Source organism: Mustelus asterias, chromosome 11 (genome assembly GCF_964213995.1).
Source record: "Mustelus asterias chromosome 11, sMusAst1.hap1.1, whole genome shotgun sequence".
Lineage (NCBI taxonomy): Eukaryota > Metazoa > Chordata > Chondrichthyes > Carcharhiniformes > Triakidae > Mustelus > Mustelus asterias.
Genome location: NC_135811.1, coordinates 44,839,961 through 44,853,731, shown reverse-complemented (window position 1 = coordinate 44,853,731; position 13,771 = coordinate 44,839,961). Strand labels below are relative to the sequence as shown.

Below are 13,771 nucleotides of genomic sequence, written 5' to 3'. Positions count from 1 at the left end.
GAAATGTTGGAAATACTCTGGTCAGGCAGCATCTGTGGAGAGAAATTAATCAACATGTCAGAAAAAATACCCTTGAAGGGTCCTTGACCTGAAAGATTAACTCTGTGGGAGGAATTTGTGCTCCTCTTTTCAGGGGGCACGATTGGCGGCATGAACATAAAAATCCCACAGGAGTCCCAAAACACAGTTAACACTGGTGGGATTTCCCATTTTGATTGTGCCTGGCACCCGGCCAATGACAAAATGAAAATCCTGTCATTGAATGTCAAAATCCCCATTTGAATACATTTAAGTATAATTATCAGGCCTAATTTTTCCATTCGATTGTCCATTCACATCGGCATGCTTCATACAAATAGAAGCCATGACAGGTCTTCCACAATGTGCACCTGGTGAGCAGAACCCACCAAAGGCACGCAATTGAGTACACGTCCAGGTGACGTGGGGGAGGGGGCTCTATTTTAATTTTTTTTAATCATCAGATCTGGTTCGTTCAGAGCTCATCCCACCAGCATGACATCATCAGACCCACCCCTTCACTTTTTTTAAAAAACTAAATCACAAACTATATAGCAGAGGAAGCTGCCTCTGGGCTGGTGGTTTCCACATCGCTTTTCCTATCCTCTGCAACATTCTGCAAAAAAAGTGATAAAATTCCACCCTCTGCTTTTCCGCTACTGATGCTGCCTGACCTGTTTAGAATTTCCAGCAGTTTCCGTCTTTTAGATTTCCAGCATTACATATTTGCAGTATTTTGCTTTTGGGTCCTTTCTATTGTTGATCTCTATATATTCACACAACATGCCCCGGTACCTTCATGCTGACGCTATAGTTAAGAAAGCCAATGCCACGACTTTCTCAGGAGGCCAAGGAAATTTGTCATGTCCATTACAACTCTCACCAATTTTTATAGATGCACCATAGAAAGCATCCTTTCTGAATGTATCACAGCTTGGTATGGCTCCTGTCCTGACTAAGACTGCAAGAAACTACAAAGGGTTGTAAACGTAGCCCAGTCCATCACTCAAACCAGCCTTCCATCCATTGACTCCGTCTTCATTTCCCGCTGCCTTGGAAAAGCAGCCAGCATAACCAAGGACCCCACGCACCCCGGACATACTCTCTTTCACCTTCATCCATTGGGAAAAAGATACAAAAGTCTGAGAACACAGACCAACCGACTCAAAAGCAGCTTCTTCCCTGCTGCCATCAGACTTCTAAATGGACCTACCATATGAACGTTAATGTTTTGTCTGTACAACGTGCATGAAACAATACTTTTCACTGTAACCCAATACATGTGAAAAATAAATCAAATCTCTTCACTTCTTTTTCAAGGTTTTGCCTTATTTTTATTCAGCTAAAAGCATACATTTTGCCTTCTGTTGTTGATATATAAAATAATATATATGCACATAGCTTTAATGTAACCTGCTCCCAGGCACTTTACACATGATGTCAATCTGAAAGCCTGGTTAAAAAATGCATCTTGAAGGAGGGGGGAAAATGGAGAAGCATAGGCTGAGGAAGGCTGGGGATAAATTAACTGGGGGGGGGGGGGGGGTGAAGAGAAGGTGGGGGGGCAAGGATGAGGGATAAGCAGTGCAGAGAAAGAAGACAATAAACAGAAAAAAGTCAGAACCAAAACACTGCAAGTGGGAGCAAAAATACAAGGTTTGAGGAGGTTGTAGAGATAGGATCAGTAAGGCCTTGGAGGAGCAACCAGAAGATGTTTTCTGTTACAACCATGTGACAATTTTTACAATTACTTGAACCATTAAGTAATCTTATGCTAACAGATCACACATTTTTCTGTTGCAAGGCCATAATATAGGCATCGAGTGCAAAATGTTCATTGTGTTCTAAATACTTGTAATTGAAACATTTGCACGAGTTAAGAACGACACCTTGTACATAATAGGGAAGAATGTCATTTTAAAAAAATTAGTAAATAAACATAAATCCAATTATGTTTAAATAAAAAACTGCTGTTTTAAAAATTGATCACAAAATAAGGTGCTGAATGCACATACAGGGATGGAACAGTGAACACGAAGAGTTAGTTTTAGCATTAGTTCACAATCTAACCTTGCTCGCTTAGATCACACGTGGGCAAAACGCTTTTGGTTCTGGAACACGAGTAGAAAGCAACATGAACTAATTTAATTGAAGAGAAAGCTATTAATTTACTATTTTTTTAGTTCACCCTCCAAGAATGGAAGTTTCAGTTTATTTCTGTCATATTCGTTTCAAGTCTTTTCTGCCTTACTTCAGTATAAACAAATGAGTTGTATCTGCTCAAAGTATAAGCTAGCACAGGTTCTCAGTTATGGATCTAGGTTTTAAATGAACAAAGTGCACCATCTGGAAATCCTTCCACCTGCTTGAGCAAAGTGCAACCTAAACATTTCTTTACCCCCCCCCCGCCCAAACGTGGTTTTACAGTTAACAGAAAATACACAAGCTATGTCACCAACAAGAAGAAAATATCCTCCCAATTACCAATATCAAGAAAACAGTTTGCAAGTTGACACCGCCAAGCATCAGTGATAAAGCTATTATAAACTATGTGACCATTTTGAATTGCTGGAAAGTAGCACTTGAGATATTTCATCTAACATCAGTTATTGCAAACAAGTATAAACACCATCACAAAAATATAAGTTGATTACATCAGGGATCAGTTATGATGTATTTTTTTCTAAGAGGCAACTTATAATATGTATATTAAAAACAGGGAACCATATCTGGGGATGTGTAACCCAGTTGTAACTGATTCTTAATCCCAGAATCGAGTCTAAGTTCACAATTTTTAAACATCAAATGTGAGTGTAAATTACTTTCTCCCCCTTGGGATATTCATGCAGGAATATGGTTTCATGACATGGTCAGCCACTATTAGTGGTACAAATTATTATTATAGCGAGCCTATCCATGCTTATATTCGTAAAAGCGCACATCACAGATCTTACAGGATAATCTTGTTTGATTTTGACCAAACAAGATTAAGAGGAGATTTAAATGCTACCCGTATAAATGTTGGTGGAATTATGGATATCAGTCTGTGATGCAGACAACTAAAGCAGAGGCTGTATGATGGAAGGTTTAATAACACAAATGGGGAAGAAAGAAACCTGTTGGTCAATGAATTAATAAGTACGGAGCATTAATTAAAGATAATCAAAAGGATGAAGAAAATCAGTTTTGTTTCATAATGCCGAGAGTTGTTAGAACATTGAATGTTATATCAGAAATAGAAACCAAAGTAGCCTTTAAAAAGGAAGTGGATAATATTTGAAAAGACCATCTAAAATATGGGAAAAGTACAAAGGAACTAAATTGTGTACATTTTCAGAGAAACTGCACAGGCATGAAATAGTGAAAGTATACCAATACTATCATGTTCAATGTGCAATTTAAAAAATTATACCTGCATTCAATGATAAAAATAAGTGTTGGATTTAAGTGTTTCCACATTTTAGCTGTAGGATGTTTTACTAAATACCGAAGTATAAATCCTGCTCTATATTATAATCACAAGTGTAGTTTCATAAAACAAAACATGTACCAAGAGATTATCAAAGACTAAAGGTAAACTGGCCCTTATTTCTTCCATCTTGCCCCTGAATCTAAGACCAACTACCATTCAAAAAGATGTTGAGGAGTCCCCAGCCTCCTGTAATGTCACATCTATTGTGTTAGATCAGTTAAATAGCAGATAACATCAGGCTCAGGACCAACATGCATTGTTGATTATTCTCAATGATTTAGATGGCAGTATTCTGTTCATGTGGCATGAGAGATAATGCTCTTCATGAAAGGACCATTGAAATCCAGGTCCCAACAATGATGCAAGTGAGATTTTTCTAACGATCACAAATCAATTATTTCAGCAATATTAAGGTCTGCAAGATTGCCTCTTTTGACTGTATTAATTAGCAGGTAATTGAAATATTAGGTCTTTTATATTTACCATGGAGTTACTTTTATGAACAATCCCTTAGTAAAGGCCCTTTAACAAGGAAATGGCACGTACTGCTAGTTTTTGAACTTCTCTAGCCCCCAATTAGCAGTATATATCTCTGCAGATGTAATGCAAGTCCGACCACATGCATTACCTCAAAGGCATACTGAATGATCATAATGCTGCAATTCTGTTCCTTACCCCTCACCCATAAGATCCATGATCACGCTGAAGCTTTTGGGATGGCAAAGTAAAATATTAAGTGCTTTTAATTTGTGGAATGGTAGTCCTTCCTCCATCAACATCTTGTCGCCTTTCTGCTTTCTTGTCAGTGAAAATGAGAAAGTGAATAGGTACGCCTGTAAAGGTTATTCACAATATTTCAAGCTCCCTTAATTCAAGTGATAGAACACGATCCCTATACATACTACTGCCTGATCCATTAACAAAGGCAAATATGTGTACATCAGTTAGAATTTAATTGATGCAACCACCCTAGAGGTGGGTCTGTAGCTACATTAATTGGGGTCTGGATTGGTTATGGCTAAGGCCACATCATTAAGCAGTATTTAAGGAAGCTATTTTGACAATTCTTTTAAATTTCTGATCTCATCAAGGTACCAAAATTCTCTACCCCACACTTAATTTTAATTTGATGGCGATCAGAAAAAGAACCACTAAAGTGAAAAATTCTGTATATGGAAACTTTGCCCAAGCCAGGGAAAGGCAGGTTGATGTTATGTACAAACTTTTCTTTTTAAACAAACCAGAGATATTGTGCTGAAATGGACTTGGATGCGCCTCAATCAAGAATGAAACAACAAATGTATTCATTACATCAGGTTTTTATTTTAATTCTGGAGCAGGATTCAAACAGTACCACTTAACCAGTTTTGTGTGGGCAGAAACCTGCATATACTGTTAAAATAAAATGATTGGAAATCATCTATATGGCATACTAATGTTAACACCTGCTCCTATGAACATGTGTAATTACAATTAACTTTCCTTTATTAACTCAGATTTGCTTCATTTAAAAAAAAAAATCCCTTTGTGTTCTCTTCATTTTTAAAACAGTGTTGAGAGCAGGAAGACAATCGCTGGCAAGCACCTCCATCGCCTCCACCAGTTTTCACATAGAAGTGCAGTGCATCATACAGGTTCAATTATTGGGACATTTGCAAGTTGTTACACATTTATTAGCTGTGTTGCAGATTGAAATGTGACTATAAAAATAAATTTTAACAGAACCTTGTAAAATAGAAGAATTCTCAGCAAATGCGATAGGACACAAATGCAACATGTCACTAAAGGGAGCTGTTGTCAAGTATTTTTATAAATTCAATTATGTATGTACATCTTGCCTCCCAACATGGTTATAAATAATGGTACAAGACATATTACAGGAGCGTGATGGAACACTCTCCACTTGCCTAAATGAGTGCAGCTCGACACTATACAGAGCAAAGCAGCCTGCTTGATTGTCTCCTTCCACCATCAACACAGTGGCAACAGCATGCATCATCTACAAGATGTACTGCAGGAACTCAATGTTCGTTAGGCAGAACCCACCACACCCACGACCACTCCCATCGAGAAGACGGCAGCAGGCACATGGGAACACCACCTGGAAGTTCCCTTCAAAGTCATTCACCATCCCGACTTCCAGATATATCACTGTTCCATCACTGTCACTGGGTCAAAATCCTAGGATAATCCTCCCTAACAGCACAGTGGGTATACCTACAGCACAGGGACTACAAAGGTTCAAGGAGGCAGCTCACCACCACTTTCTCAAGGGCAACAAGGGATAGGCAATGAATGCTAGCTCAGCTAGCAACGTCCACATCTCATAAGGATTTAAAAAAAACTATGTATTGACTAATGAACAGGGACAAGTGCACACCAGTTATGAAATCTGCAGTGACTATCTTGCATTAACAACTCTGGAGATTTGGAATTTTCCAGGAAATTTATACTCAAAGGGCATGAAGGTTACTACTATCGCAAGAAATACTATTGTTGCATTAGTTTGCATGATTGGCTTAAATTAATAATTGAAACTGCCAATGATTTTTGTGGTCAATTTCTTTCAACATTGAATCCATTTACCAAATGAAATTCAATTGCTGTATATGTTACGTTTGAATCTTTGCCTTTTCTGCTGCTAATATTTAAAACTACCTGCAGGTGGAAAAATTAATGATTTAACCAGCAACAGCACTTCATCAGTGAATATCCTTAGCACTGTTAACAGTAGGAGCATTTAAACACAGTAGACAAAACATTCAAAATCAGTTATGTTTGAAAAATGTGACCAATGCTCATTTGGCAGATCCCAAAATGACATTTCCTCCAAAGAGGTCAGCAAATATATGTCATTAGTTGGGCCAGCTGGAACAGAAAATTCCCAGTCTGTATTGACTTGCTGGTGATTAGCCAGGTATGTCTCACTGTTAGCCTGAGCTAGCGTTAGGCAGGGGGTGAATAATCAAAATCAGCCAAGTTTCCCAGCTAACTGCATGTGGAGATTAATCACTATGAATGGCTTCATGGCCAAAAAGCAAAATAATTTCATGTATGCAACACCTTTCATGACCACCAGATGTCTCAAAAGTAATTTACAGTCAATAAAGCACTTTAAGTGTAGTCACAGTTGCAGAAAATGTGGCAGCCAATTTATGTACAGCAAACTCCCATATAAAAGTCAAAATGATCAGATGTCGACTGTGGGATAAATATTGTCCCAGGATACTAGAAATAATTCTCCTGCTCTTCAAAATAGTACCTCAAGATCTTGAGAGGGCAGATGAGGCTTCAATGTAAGGCCTCATCTAAAAGAGGCCAAGCATGATAGGACAGCATTCTCTTCCAGTGTGACTCGAACTCAGAACCTTCTGACTCAGAAGCAAAAGTCTTCCAATTGAGCCAAATTGCCACCCTGCCAACGGTTCAGCAATTAAAATCAGGCTGCTTAAGAGTTAGAACAGTATCACGCAAGGCTGCAGGCATGTAGAAGGATGTGGCAACGGAATGGAGGCCTTTCAACACAAACATGATAATTTTAAAAATCAAGGTGCTGCCAATGTAGGCCAGTGAGCATAGGGATGATAGATTGAGACTCAATTCATATTATGATATAGACAACAGAATTTTGGTCCACTGCTTGCATTGCCAGATCGGTTTAAGTTCACAGAAAGTATTTGTATCTAGGGTACATTTATACTGAGAAAAGTAGATAATCGATGACTTCACATTCTTCTTTATTGAAGTGTATTTGTCAGATTTACCTATTTCACTATGTTCTTTGGCCTCCTGGCATTATGATCCTGTTTGCCTTTACCCTTAAACACCTCGACATATTCAATTAATGTATTCAAATGAAGAGTTCAAGACTGATCCTTGGTGCATTCCAAGAGCTATATTTGATCAATCCAAGAAATGCCAATGTTTTCATTTTTCTATCCTCCCCCCATTCCTTTATGTGCCAATTTACCTTCAATTGCTTAGGTTTTAAACATTACAAGCTTAGGTGTTATTTTACTGAACATTTTGTGCAAATTCCATTATATCAAATTCACTGCATGAGCGTACAATTTTCTAGAACAACCTGATTTGAACACAAGCTATCCTTTGTGAATATGTGCCAGCACCTCCAATTGAGCTATAGTTTAAGTGCTTAATGGTATTTATTTCACAAGAGATGTAATTTTGTGGATGGAAAGCTAGTTAGTTGATCTCTTATCGTTTCTCTCTCTTGTAAACATGTTTAAACATGAGTTTGGTAGAATTCTAGGTTCTAAAGAATTTTGGAAAATTATCAGCAACTTCGCATTAAAACCGACCCCCTCACTTCAGTACTCAAATATAAATTATTCAGGCCTTTAAATTCCCTTAGTACTTTTAGTTTTAGGCTAATTATGTATAGCTTTATTGTTCAACTAGTCCTTCTTTGGTAAATACAGAAACAAGATAAAGTAACCCCCCTGGCCACTATTCTAAGAATATCTCACTCTGATGGCCCAATTAAAGCTCATTATGACAACTGCCAATCTTTTGGCACACTAACATTGTCCCTAATGTTTCTTCTACATAGGAACATAGGCAGTTTTGTTTAATTGCTAGGCTAAATGTATAAGATATTGGAGAATCACCACCCATAGAACAGTCTCCTCATAAGGTAACACCACCTTCAGCAGGAATACATTCAAAAAGGCAAAATGAATTGTGATGTGATTTTGTTTGTCTTGGTCTGAAAATTCTTAGGCCCCATCTGGTGGATTCAGGTTATTTCAGTTTCAACAATGCACTGCTGACACTGTTTTTATTCAACAGCATTTTTATTTGCATCTTTTAAAAGGAACTTAAGTATTACTTTTCTCAAATTATATTGTACAGATGAACTTAGTCCATTTGTTATATCACCAAGTTTAATCTCTCTCATCTGTGCCAAAGTTAGCTGATTCATCATTCTCTGGGCTAGGGAGGGAATACATTTCTAAAGTTCCTGCTCAATATTATTCAGTGACTCTCACAGAAATTGACATATTCCCAAGAATCATTATCTTAACTTCTAAAAAAAATGTATGCAGGGGAAAGCAGGTACTATATACTTACTATTAGTTACGATTGGAACAAATATCTAAATAGTACTATAGTAAGTTGCCAAATACCGAGAATATTTGCATTATTTTTAGACCGCTTCATGCCAAGCACTCCAGTTTGAAAACCTACGCTTTACTATATGCACAAGTTGATTCCATCAGGCTCAGTTCCAATAACCCACTTCAGAACCCCATTCAGTTTTTCTAATATCTAGCATGGGAAGCAAAAGCCAAGTGTCATATTAGATAAATCATGTCACTGTCATCCTGTAGTTTATAGTCACATATATGACAACTTTACATACAAAGCTCAAGGTTGTGGTAGACTTTTATTTAATTTTTTTCAGATTGAGACTGTAGCAAAACTTCTGTTCAGTGCAAGTCTAAAACATAAACCTAAAAATAGATTCCAGTGAAATTGTACATGTTACAAATATCCTCAAAGATTACATGATACATCAAGTACATTTGACCATATCAATTGAGTTACAGGAGATTTGTTTGCCTTGATTTTGCTTGTTTTCACAGCAGTCAAAAAGGTTACTTTACCACAGCAATGCAACTTCCACTACAGTAATAAAAGCTGCTTCTTGCAGGCTTCACTTCAATGTACCAATTCGCTCTTCAGGTTCTTCATTTCCATGTTTTTTTTAAATACAATTCAGATCTTCAGTTATGCAATTTCTGTTTTAAAATTTTATCTTTTAAAATACTTGTCAGTTATAACATTCCTTATCCATCCCAAATTTATCTTTTATTTCCCCCCCAATCAGCTGCATACCTATTCACAGAACATGCAACTTGAGCCTCCTTAAAAGTTCATCTGTCAGGTAAACAATGCTAAGAAAATATTACTTTTCACAAGTAGGCTTCAGAGTCCTTACATCATCTAGCAACTCAGATTGGTTGTGAGGGGAAGGAAATGGAAGCAAGCAGACATGACATTTGATACAACTGCACATTAAGTAGCAAGCCTCAATTTAAAAATAAGTTTATTATAGACAAGTATGATAAAATACATGATGTATCATGGCTAAATGGACACAAGTCTTGGATTAACAACAAATTGTAAACTCAAATTGATGCAATTTGATGAAATGATACAAGTGGAGCATTTATCTTTGGCCTCACAAATAACTACAACTGTTTATTCTTCATGTTATCAATGACAAGGAGTGAGAATGTGTCTTTTTGTTTGCTGAAGACAGATGCAAATTGAATTAAACATAAATTAAGTTTTGTTTTAATATCCTCTTAACATCCATCATAATAGCTACAGCACTCAAAAAGGTTCAGTGAGCGATTTATTTTAATTTTTGAAGTATACCCACTAAATTAAATTTCATTTTTCAATTGTGTTAAATATCGAGCCATTTAGCATTATTTCTACATCCCATTTAAATGTTGGTGGTTGCCAAAGGAACAAAGATAAACCAAGATAGTTCACAAAACCTGGAATAAAGTACAAGAATTAACAATTCAGCAAATACTGCTTCACAGTCACACAAACCAAATTCTGAGGAATTAAAAAGTGGTAAATAAAAAAACAAATCCAAACGGAAGTGATATTGAAGCAACTCAAAACTGAAAGGCTGCATTTTTAAGAGTTAGATAACATTGGAATCTTGATTATCCTACAAAAATAAAAAGACATGAACAACCAGTTATTTTGTTTCACCCCAATGCTCAGATTTAGATTGAAATGTATGAAAAGTATCATTCTTAGCGTTTCCCTTATTCGAGTTCTCAGGAACCCAATTTAGATGTTACGGCATCAAGTATCTTTTAAATCTATGGGCAGAATTCTCCCAAACCCCTGCGACAGGTTCAACGGTGGGTGCTGGGGAGAGAATATGGAGGCCAAGTAATCGGTTTCAAAGCAGCATGAATTTTAGTAGGACCTTTTGCTGGTGCCTGCCATGGCAAATCAGAAAACCTGCCAGAGGCTGGTGGGAACCTTATTTGCATCCTGTTGGTGAATGCACTTGAAAGCCCAACCCCCAATGCCAGCGTGAAATACCTTTAGAATGACGTGGTAGCAGATGTCGGGACTCAACTGAACGACGCCTGGGACCGTCTCTTCAGTTCGATTTGAAGGCAGCCCGCAACCGTGGACCACCACTGCAGTGGGTTGGAAGATCATTTTCAGGCAAACATTCTGGTTTCAGTGTCCTGGAGTGAGTCCATTTTCTAGCCTGGAGGTCCATCTTCGTTTTCAGGTCCATCTTCCAGTCTTGGGAGTGCTCCCAGAGATCTATCTTCATTTTCAGGCACTCCATCTTCTTTCTCCAATCGTGGGTCAACGATGTTAGGTGCCATTTCAATATGGCACCCAGACACAATGGTGGACTATGTGCCATCAAGGCTGTCTCCATACAATGTAAAACACCGGAGTACATAATGAGGTTGGAGCCAGAAGATTGTGCATTTCCCCACCAACCTCTACAGTAGAAACACTCTTCGTTCCTGCCCTGGCACTTTGTCTCAAAATGGGAGAATTCCACCCTACATTTTAATGATGTCACATAGTTGTCAAGGTCAATGGACAAATGGTCTGGGCATTAGCACTATTTGAATATCAGTCATCACTAACACGGTCACGTAACTCGAGCTGCCCACAGTATTTTAATCCCAAGTAAAAATGCCCAGGAAGGCAATATTCTAGGTCATAATTTTCACAATGCAAGATCTGGGAGTGCAAACTCAAATTCTTTAAGTCATGGTCGTTTAATCAGAATTCTGGGAAAAAAAAAATCACAACCTGAAATGTTAACTCAATTTCTCTCGCCACAGATGCTGCCCAACCCGATTATTTTCAACATTTTAAAAAATTTCAGCTAGACCTACTGGGACCTTTTATTTGTTTCAGCTAAGGAAATTACTGTTCTTAAGTCTGAATACTTAGGTTTTTGGTTCTCCATGGAAAAAAAAAAGCCAGACTGCCAATTTAAACAGCATTACTCGGTACTTCTCTTGAAGGCTGTTGACCTGAAATGTTAACTGTTGATCTTTACAGATGCTGCCTGATCTGAGTAATTCCATTAAATATCTCAAACATTGCTAGTCATAAATTTATCTGTGCTGATTATTTCTGATCATCTCATATGCCTCTAAGCACTTGCTAATTTCATCTTGAATTGAATTATTGATCTTCAGACTGATGGCATAATTGGTCAATAGAGTTACTCAGTTTATCCTGTTCTCCCTTCTTGAACATAGGTTGTACAGTAGCCATTCTCTGGTTCCCAGACAATTTGGACATTAGAGTATTTAAAAATTGCAGCTCAATCTATTTTCCTTTGTGACTCCCTTGCTTTTCTGTGAATAGAGAAATGGGATTGTTTATTTCTACCCGAGATGGTTTAATCTCTCATCTGAAAGACAGCATCTCCAAAAACAGTAGATGGCTATTCAGTCTCTCAAACTTGGTTCGCCATTCAATTAGATCGTGACTGAGTTATACCTTTACTCCATATACCCAAGTGCACTCCACATCCCTTAATACCAAACTTATGGCAGGTTGGTGGGATGGACAGGCAAGTAAGTGACAAGGTGAAATTTAATGCAGAGAAATGTGAAATTATTCATTTTTGGGAGGAAGAACACAAGGCAACATAAAAGAAAATGTATTGGAGGAGGTGGAGAAATCATTTAGGGTGGCAGCGAAGGTTAAAAAAATTATTAAAGCACATGAGATCCTCGACTTTATAGAACTGGCATAAAGTTAAGAACTTATATAAAGTTTTAGTTACATCCAGAGTACTGTGTTCAGTTTAGGGTACCATATTTTTATGAAAGATGCAACCATGGAAGGCAGGTTGCATAGATTAGTATGGTAGGAGTAATCTAATTGAGGTGTTTTAAGATTACAGGATTTTGTTTGTTAGATAGTCCAGCCCCAACTGTAAGTGTGTCCAAAGTCACACTGGAGGAAAGATATAAAGGCATTGGACAGGGGGGCAGAAAGGCTTCATGACTTTGGTTCCAAGGATGAGATCTACAACTCTTGTGGACAATTAGAGAAACTGGGATCATTCTCCTTGGCAAAAAGATTAAGAGGATTTTGATAGAGGTTTTCAAAATTGCAAGGTGGGGGGGGGGGGGGGGAAGAGAGCGAGAGAGAGAGAAATGTGATGTAAGCGCGGGAATGGCTGCATCTTTCGCGAGCTTTGGTGCTACTCATCTTTCAATCAGTTTTTTATCCTGATGCACAACCCACAATTATCCAATCCTGATATGTATAAACTGTGCTATGATCCTGGAAGATCCTCTAGGTTTTGGTGAAGGGGAGCAGAGTTAAGTCAAGAAAATCCTTGTTTGATTGGGGGTGGTCAGGGACGGTGGGTGTCAGTTCGCAATGGCAGTTTTGATGGTAAGCAGGCCTATGCTTTGGTGATGCAGTTGGTGTCAAGATGATGGCCACTATCATGAAGTTGAGAGTGACAACTTCAGCTCTCCATCATAGATCTTTAGTGCTCATTGAGGAACTGCGAGATATCCTTAAAAGAATGGATGAAATGGAGAAGTTTCCTTGGAGAAGGCTCACCTTCAGTTCCTGGAAATCCTGCTGCATGATTCGGCGTGCATCTTGGCTGACTCGAGGAAAATGGGACCACAGGAGTGTCTGCGAGTCTGGTCTCCAGAAGGGTGCTAGGGATGAACTCCCGGCTGAATCTGAGAATTGGCTGCTATGCTTTCACAATTTCATTTTGTGGGCTGGGTGTCTCAAGTTCGATGAAGCACATTGTACCTGGTCTTTGAGGCTTGGGGATGGTCGAAGGCTCCGACTATTGGTCTTACGTTGTCTAGTCCTCTACCTTCTTTGAGAAGAGTTGGAGGCAGCTGTACGTGTCGGGTCCTCGCCATCCACTGGGACCTTGGCTTTTCTTTGGCAGGGCTGCAGGACAATGACATAATGGAGGTGTAGAGGCTTTGGTGAAACTCTGGTTGGATCCTGGATGTTGCTCAATGTTCTTGTCAGGGTTTTGGACTTTGTGCTGCGTGGTGTATTATCCTGGAGTTCATAATTTATTTTCATTGTTCCCTTTGAGAATTCAATCCTGATTTTGTGATATTGTCTTTTATCTTGGCAAAGGTGTATGATAGAATTGCAACAGAAGCATTTGTCACCTGTTACACTATGAAAATTGGGATTGTCTATTCCTTTTTGGTGGTGTTCACCCACCGTTGTGCTCTGATGATG

General features: G+C 38.3%; 1 protein-coding gene across 1 annotated transcript in view; it reads right to left on the bottom strand.

Annotated features, from left to right (window-relative positions):
* The window catches only part of LOC144500489 (uncharacterized), a 50,731-nt gene that overhangs the window by 21,880 nt on the left and 15,080 nt on the right, over positions 1-13,771 (bottom strand). The gene's annotated exons all lie outside the window — the stretch shown is intronic.